The sequence below is a fragment of the Hyperolius riggenbachi genome, chromosome 7 (genome assembly GCF_040937935.1).
Source record: "Hyperolius riggenbachi isolate aHypRig1 chromosome 7, aHypRig1.pri, whole genome shotgun sequence".
Classification (NCBI taxonomy): Eukaryota; Metazoa; Chordata; class Amphibia; order Anura; family Hyperoliidae; genus Hyperolius; species Hyperolius riggenbachi.
Genome location: NC_090652.1, coordinates 146,799,071 through 146,808,376, shown reverse-complemented (window position 1 = coordinate 146,808,376; position 9,306 = coordinate 146,799,071).

The window sequence follows — 9,306 nt, the reverse complement described above, 5'->3', positions numbered from 1 at the left end:
GAACCGATCTAGGGGGCAGGAAGTGGCAGGTGAAGTTGCCAGCAGCTGGTTGACTTCCTCCACCGTGACAGGATTGAAGGAGGTAAGGGAGGAGAAAGAGGCAGGAGTCGGATGTGGTGGGGAGGCGGGGGCGATAGAGTGGAGGAGAGAAATATCCCTCCGGATGGTTGTAATTTTGTTGATAAAGTAGTTTGATAGGTCAGTGGCTGAGAGGGTGGAGGTTGGGGGGGGAGGTGTGGGGTTAAGTAGGGCATTGAAGGTGGCAAAAAGACGACGTGGGTTGGAGGCTTGGGTAGCGATCAAGTGAGTGAAGTATATCTGTCTACTATCAGCGAGAGCAGTATGGTACGTCTGCAACTTGGTCTTGTATTCCAGGAAATCATGGTTGTGGCGGGATCTCCTCCATTTGCGTTCTGCAGCTCGTGTCTCATTTTGTAGTTTTTTTGTGAGGGCAGTGTGCCAAGGTTGGGGGTTGGGGCGACTGTTGGTACGAAAGGTCAGGGGAGCAGCATGGTCTAAGGCTGCGGAGAAGTTACTGTTGTATTGAGCTGCCGCTTCGTTGGGGCAGGTTAAGCTGGGGATGGAGGAGGAGAGAGAGTGGAGGGGTGTGGCTAGTACATTGGGGTCAAGGTTGCGCAGATCTCTCTGCCAACGTCCAGTTTGGGGAGGGGGAGAGGGGGTGCTGGATGGAGTGAGGGTGAAGGTGATGAGGTGGTGGTCGGAGATGGGGAATGGTGTAATGTCCAGGTTGGTAAGTGCGATGGCTTTGGAGAAAATTAGGTCCAAAGTATCACCAGCACTGTGGGTTGTGGCGTTAGTATGCTGAGTGAGGCCAAGGGAGTTGGTGAGCGAGAGAAGCTGAGTGGCAGCAGAGGTGGTAGGCTCATCAATTGGAATGTTACAGTCTCCGAGGATGATTATTCACAGTAAAAATGTCACCATGTAATAAATGTCAGAATGTAAATCGGGGAGAGGAAAGATTTTACAATGAGCAAACACTGACTAAATCATTTATACATAATTATGGTAAAAAATGAAGCACTTTTTTTAATACATTATTTTCACTGGAGTTCCTCTTTAAGGAAAGACCCAGTTCTCCCAGCCTTACTGTAGAGAACAAAGCTGTTGTAAATAGCCAATTGAATTAGATAAACAGACACTTTTTTATACCAGGGTCTGGTTTTGCGGGAAACTGAATAAAAACCCTAACATCTGGTCATTGAAGTCCACCCCCTCCCATGTTAGCATTATAGTCGTGGACGGCGAGGGTTTTTTCAGTTGCCCTGTGAATTTGCACTGTCGTGTCTGTGTGAATGGTGGACAGAAGGTAAACGTCCCTCTTGTCCTTCCATTTCACCGCGAACAGGTCATCGGTACACAAGGCAGCCCTCTCCCCCCGTGCAAGCCGGGTACTAACAAGCCGTTGGGGGAAGCCCCGGTGACTAGGTCGCACGGTGCCACAGCAGCGGATTCCTTCTATCTTTAAATGCTGATAGAGGGCAACACTTGTGTAAAAGTTGTCCACATAAAGATGGTACCCCTCCTGGAACAAAGGTGACAACAAGTCCCACACAATCTTGCCACTGCTCCCCAGGTAGTCAGGGCATCCGACCGGCTCCAAATTTGAGTCTTTTCCCTCATAGACCCTAAAAGCATAAGTATAGCCTGTGGCCCTTTCACAGAGCTTATACAGTTTCACCCCATACCGGGCACACTTGCTTGGGATGTACTGTTTGATGCCAAGGCGCCCAGTAAAATGTATGAGGGACTCATCTACGCAGATGTGCTGTTCAGGGGTATAAGCATCTGCAAATTTTGATGACAGGTGGTCTATGAGGGGCCGAATTTTGTGGAGCCGGTCATAAGCAGGGTGGTCACTTTTATGACAAGTTTTGTTGTCATTGAAGTGCAGGAAGCGCAGGATGTTCTCAAATCGTGTTCTGGACATGGCAGCAGAGAACATGGGCAGGTGATATATTGGGCGCATAGACCAATAAGACCGCAATACATTCAATTTGACTAGACCCATGTTAAGGAGAAGGCCCAAAAAAGTTTTACGTTCGGTAACTTGGAGAAAGGCTGGGCATAGTACCTATCCGGGTTGTCGGTGATGTATTGTGTGGCATAACGGTTGGTCTCAGCCACAATTAAGTCGTAGAGATCCTCGCTGAAGAACAGATGAAAAAAGTCTAGGGCCGTTCCTAGATTATCTGTCTCCACCTGGACTCCAGACTGGGCGGTGAAAGGGGGCAGTACGGGTGCGGCGGAACCAGGGGATTGCCAATTGGGATTTGCCAGCACCTCTGGAAGACTATGGGTAGTACGAGCCCGTTTTCTTGGTGGCTGCGACTCGGGTCTTAATGCACGTGCCACCGAACCAGTTTCAACTTCCATTCTGGTGCTCACCACTTCACCAGGGTCTACGGAAGTACTGGTACTAGGTCCAGAAGATGCTGCGCTGCTAGTGTATGCCTCACCATGAAACCTCAGACCAGCGCTAGCACCACTCTGCTGCCCTTGAGGCAGATCCTGCGCCACCTGCGGTCCAGTGACATGGGGTGTGGTACGCCTGGCTGTACCCGGGACCTCAACCTCGTCATCACTATTGGTCAGTGAGCCACTGATGTCCACAGGTTTGTACTCTGACCCAGAAGATTCGTCGGATGAGACGTCCCAATCGTCCTCATCCAACTGGGCCATGTACCTGTACACCTCATCAGAGCCGGATTAAGGCTAAATGGGGCCCTAAGCAAAGTAACTGATTTGGGCTCCCCCATCATGTCGTAATAGAATCAGAAGATGCAGCTGCACAGCAACATGCCGCACACACCGGGGCAGCCGAGCTACTGGTTGCTATGGGCAACAGCCCGCTTTCCTCTGTGGGTGCACAATGCAGGGAATAGCAGTGCCAAAATGCAGAGTGAGAGATGAATGGCTGGGACATTTGCACTCAGGGGCTGGTGCACCCCTGTGAAGAGGGCGCCAGATATCACAGCAGCAGCACTTTCCCCCTGCATCTCCAGCCTGGCAATAGCAGAAAGCTCTGGACACCGCCAAACCGGAAGCCGTTCCCCAGACAGAATTACATGACCACCCCCACCACCGAACAACCGATTTCCTCCCAAACTATACAGCCACCATGCAGCCTCCATCCCAGTGAATACGATAGTCCAGCAGAGAAGGCAGCCGCAGCGGGGGAAAATGACAGCACCAGATGACTCACATTCACCTATTGCGATCCAAGCAATAGAGGTCCCGTGTTCCGGAGCCCATCTGTCTACTCTAGAGCAGGGGTCCCCAAACGTTTTGGGTCGAGGGCCGGGTCAACATACTTCAGACTGCTGGGGGGCCGGAGTATATATAAAATGATGTCTTTGCAGGCCAGACAGTGAAGCATACCCAGGTGACAACCTTAAGTCCAATTGGACAGCAGTGTCACCTGATGTGGAATTTGATTGGAAACCAGCAAAATTACTGCTTTCTGGCTTCCACGTGGAAGGCTGGTGCCAGCACTGCTATTCTATATGTGGACCAACAATATTTAAAGATGTAGCTTACCACATCTATAAGTAATACATTGTGTGTGGGGGGGCGGTAAAAAAGCCTCAAGGGGGCGCATTCGGCCCGAGGGCCTTAGTTTGAGGACCACTGCTCTAGAGTGCTGCCACTCTGTTACTACTACTATTACTACTTCCTACTTCCTGTCTGATCTGAGAATCAGGAAGTTCAGAGCGAGCGGCTGCACTGTAGAAGAGACAGATGGGTTTCAGATGACGGGATCTCTATCACTTGGATCATGGATAGGTGAGTGAGCGTTTGCCATCTGCTGCTATCATTCTTGCTGCAGCAGTGGTTCTCTGTGGGAAGGGAGGGAGGAGTGGGCAGCGGCAGAGCGCACAGTAGCAGGAGGGGGATCCAGGAGGAGAGCCCGGCTCTGAAAACAATCAGCAGCGCATGGCATCATTTGACAAGACAAGACAAATAACATTTATATCGCGCTTTTCTCCTGGTGGACTCAAAACGCCAGAGCTGCAGCCACTAGGACGCACCCTATAGGCAGTAGCAGTGTTAGAGAGACTTGCCTAAGGTCTCCTACTGAATAGGTGCTGGCTTACTGAACAAGTAAAAACATGCAAAAGAGAGAGCGCTCTGAGTGACAAATAAATAAGAGCATCCACCCTGCCAAGGACAGGTCTCACCTGTTCAGAAATGGCTGCTCGTAGGACACAGCCTCTGATAGCGTTTGTCCCTTTAGGGGCCAGGGACCAGGCTCACGATCCAGCTCCAGGCGGGGAATCCGGAGGGCCACCAGGGAGTCACGGTCTCAGTTTGGACACTTCCAGGGAGGCTGTAGGCAGGCCAAACGTTAGATCCTGGCGCACGCTCACCTTGCGAGACCAAACGGGAGTGAGCGGCGTCTATGCGATGTCAGTAGCGTACTGAGTAGTATTGTGCGGCTAGCAGATATAACCGCTGACTTGCCGCAAATAAAATAGAGAGTGGTGGGGTAGTAAGGTATAAAAGGGGTTATACCTTTCGCAAGGTGAGCGTGCGCCAGGATCTAACGTTTGGCTTGCCTACAGCCTCCCTGGAAGTGTCCAAACTGAGACCGTGACTCCCTGGTGGCCCTCCGGATTCCCCGCCTGGAGCTGGATCGTGAGCCTGGTCCCTGGCCCCTAAAGGGACAAACGCTATCAGAGGCTGTGTCCTACGAGCAGCCATTTCTGAACAGGTGAGACCTGTCCTTGGCAGGGTGGATGCTCTTATTTATTTGTCACTCAGAGCGCTCTCTCTTTTGCATGTTTTTACTTTCTCTAGTGGATACTGAGAGCTGCCTAAGGAGGATTGCCAGATCGCACCAACAGGGAACTGTCTACATTCCCGATTTGCATGGCTTACTGAACAGGCAGAGCCAAGATTCGAACCCTGGTCTCCTGTGTCAGAGGCAGAGCCCTTAAAGGGACTCTGAGCAGTGCCTGTGGGTATGCCTTTAAGCATACCCATAACTAATTAATTACATCCTCACACCTACCAGCATGATGTTTGTAATTATATCCGCCCTGGGTTCCTTATATTTCATTGCAATGGCTATCATTCATAAAGCATTTCTGCATGCGGAAATGCTTAATACCGCTGACTTTACCGAACACTCAGCAAAATCCCCATTCATAAAGGCTCTTTCCGCATGAAAAGCTGACATTCCCGTGCAGAGCGATGCATTTCCGCCTTAGGCGGAGTTTTTCTAGATTTATCTAGAAAAAGTAACAAACACGTCCATTCATAAAGATTAGAGCAAGCGGTATGCGGAAGGAAAATACCGCTTGCTCGACAGTAGCGATAGGCGGGCGAATTACTTGTAAATGGATGGGACGGACCTCCCAAGCAGCATCAGACAGAGCAGCGCACGGAGGGAATCGGGCAGCTTTTATGTTTCCGCATGTCTTTCGCCACGCTACCGCCAGTTTCCTCCAGAAAATCTCTGCACTTGTATCGCAACAGGCAACTTTTTTATGAATGACCACCCTAAAGTCTTAAGTACCGCTTGCGGAGAAGAACGGTGTTTTCCCACACTACCGACTGCACCTTTATGAATGATAGCCATTGTGCTGAATCGAGCTGCCGACTTTGGAGAAAAAGTTGTCCTGTGTAATACAATGTAACTATGGAAAGATGCATATCATTTTGAAGCTCTCTTTCTCCTCTTTCCAATGATAGATAAACTGCTGCCCTATGCTTTTTAGTTTTAGCTATTTTCGCGATCGAAATTGCCGTGGCTGCAATTTAGATCGCGAAAATAGCGAAAACTAAAAGGCATAGGGCGGCGGTTTATATATCATTGGAAAGAGGAGAAAGAGATCTTTAAAATGATATGCATCTTTCCATAGTTACTGCACTGCTCAGAGCCCTTCTGACCATTATACCATCCAGCCACCGCTGACAGGTTGGCGAGGGCTGGTTTATGTGCTGATGGGGCCCCTTTGACTCTCAGTGGGGGCCCCAAGCGACTGCTTTTGTTGCCTGGTCAATAATCCGGCCCTGCACCTCATCATCGGGATACCCCTTTCTTGCCATGGTGGACTGCTAAATTTAGGGGGTATTCCTCTGAGACTACCTAGGAAAAAGAGCACCTACCTAGCAAAAGGGAGTACTTGTGGAGTAGAAAGCTGTGGTCACTGAGTTTTGATTAAAAAAAAAATCAAAAAACTGATCTTTACAGTGCCCCAGCTTGTGTACAGTGTTTTTTGCAGTGATCAGAATATAAAATTCTGTCACTGCGGTGGGGCGGGCTGAACGCAAGTGCAGGCAAACAATCAGGCCTGATCGGGCAAACACTTTAGTGGGTCCTAGTGACCCTAATATAGATCTGACTGCGATCAGTAATGATCACTTACAGATACTATATATTACCAATTCTGATTAGCGACAGTGATGACGCTAATGAGCGACTAATTAGTGACTGTGGTGCAGTGGGCTGAGTGCTAACTGACACTAAGGCCACATACACACATCAGACCATAGTCTTTTGAAAATGAAAGATCACAGACCAATCTTACCACCCTTCATGTAGTATAAGAGCCATACTCTACACAGTCTTTTCTATGGAGCTGAACTCCCCATCAGAAAAAAATCTTTGCAAGATGCTGAACACACAGATCCTGTACAGACACAAAAGATCAGTATCTGCCAAAGATCTGTTCCTGCCAGAAATCCATTCCTGCAAATTGCAATGATAGTCTATGAGATCTGCAGATCATCATACACACATGATTTAACTGACATTCATCTGCAGATCAGATCCACCAGGATGGATTTTCAGATCTGCGGATCTGCAGATGAATGTCAGTTAAATCATGTGTGTATGATGATCTGCAGATCTCATAGACTATCATTGCAATTTACAGGAATGGATTTCTGACAGGAACAGATCTTTGGCAGATACTGATCTTTTGTGTCTGTACAGGATCTGTGTGTGCAGCATCTTGCAAAGATTTTTTTCTGATGGGGAGTTCAGCTCCATAGAAAAGACTGTGTAGAGTATGGCTCTTATACTACAGGAAAGGTGGTAAGATTGGTCTGTGATCTTTCATTTTCAAAAGACTATGGTCTGATGTGTGTATGTGGCCTAACACAGGGGCCTAGCTAACTGGCCTAACCGTTAACACTAGTGATACTAAAAAAGTGACAGTTTTCACTAATCACTGTTTTTAGATCACTAGGATAGTGACCGGGGGGAGGGGGGTGATCAGGGGGCAATCAGACAGCAATGGGGGCAATCAGAAACAATCACAGACAATCAAAGACAATCAGAGGGCAATCAAAGCAATTACAACACAATTAGAGCCAATAAGAGTGATCAGAGGCAATCAGACGGCAATCACAGCCTATCAGCGCAATCGAAGCCAATCACGGTACAATCGAAAGCCAATCACGGTACAATCGAAAACCAATCACAGTACAATCGAAAACCAATCATGGGACAATCGAAAACCAATTACGGGACAATCAAAAACCAATCATGGGACAATTGAAGTCAATTACAGGCCAATCGAAGCCAATCACGGTACAATCGAAAACCAATCACAGTAAATTCGAAAACCAATCACAGTACAATCGAAAACCAATCACGGGACAATCAAAAACCAATCACGGGACAACCGAAGTCAATCACAGGGCAATTGAGACAATCAGAGCCAATCAAAGCACAATCAAGCGTTACAGACAGGAGATTGGAGGTACACAATGGCAGAGGCGGGGGGTGATCTAAGGGCAGGGGGGAGTGATCAGAGGGGGATCTAAGGGCAGGGGGGGTGATCAGGAGCCCGCAGTGACAGGTGGTGATGGGGTGATTGATGGGTGATCAGTAGGTATTTACAGAGGAGAATATATGCAAGCAATGCACTGGGGAAGTGATAGGGGGGGGGGGGGGGGGTCTGTGGGCAATCTTAAGGTGTGGGCGGGTGATTGGGTGCCTGCAAGGGGCAGATTAGGGTCTGATCTGATGGGCAGCAGTGACAGGTGGTGACAGGGGGTGACGGGGTGATTGATGGGTGATCAGTAGGTGAATACAGGGGAGAATATATGCAAGCAATGCACTTGCGAGTTGATCAGAGGGGGTCTCAGGGCAATCTGATGGTGTGGGTGGGTGATTGGGTGCCCGCAAGGGGCAGATTAGGGTCTGATCTGATGGGTAGCAGTGACAGGTAATGACAGGGGGTGATTGATGGGTGATCAGTGGATGTTTGGAGGAGAGAACAGATGTAAACAATGCACTTGGGAGGTGATCTGAGAGTGGGTCTGCGGGCGATCTGATGGTGTGGGTGGGTGATCAGATGCCTGCAAGGGGCAGTGTGATGATTTGCTCAGCTGCCTGTGCAGACAGGCAGCCCTTTGACCACTGTGTAAGTTTGCATGCTGCAGCACTCTGGAAAGAAGAGTTTCTGTCAGTTTTGCAGCTTGTGCTTGCAGAGGAATTTGCATACGTTGTCATGCAAATTGCCTGGCCACATTCATTGGAGGCGTGTACTATAAGTACTATGTCTTTCCCACAATGCTTTGCTGGTCATTTCCCTTCCATGCTCAGTTCCTGATGGACACTGCTGGAGTGTCAGCCATTGCTATCTAGTATAGTTAATTCCTGGGGGTTGCTTTAGGCTCCCCTTCTAGCCCAGTCAGGTTGTATTATCTGTATTGCCTGTTCTGTCTTGTCTTGCCTGTTTGCCATTGTCCTGTCCCTATGGTGGTTGACAGGAAATGGTTCTGGTCTATGTTCTTGGAGTATAGCTGGTGCAGCGGTTGCTGCCAGCTATCTCTTCTGTTCTGTTTCCTGGGATCGCGCTAGCTACTTTGTGCTAGCGCTGGGGATCCTTCTGTTCTGTTTCCTGGGATCGCGCTAGCTACTTTGTGCGAGCGCTGGGGATCCTTCTGTTCTGTCTTGTCGGTCGCGATTGCGCTGTCACCAACGGCGGTTGATAGCGAATCGTTCTGTCTTGCTGAGATCGCACTAGCCGCTAGCGTTAGCGGCTGTGGATCTTTCTGATCTGTGTTCCTGCTTGGATCACACTTGCTCTGGCGGAAGAGCGGTGGATCCTTCCTGCCTAGTTCTTGTTTTTCGTGTGTCTGTCTTGTCCGCTGCGCTTGCTACAGGCTCGGTGAGGTAACCGTTAAGCAAGCGCTCGCGTCCTCTGTTTCATGTTTGTCTGTTTATGGTTAGTTAGGCGTGCTTGTCTCTATTGTGCTTATCACGTGGAGATCGCGCATAACCGCGTGCACTGTTGCGAATGAGTGCGGTGTTCGCGGTTAGCTAGC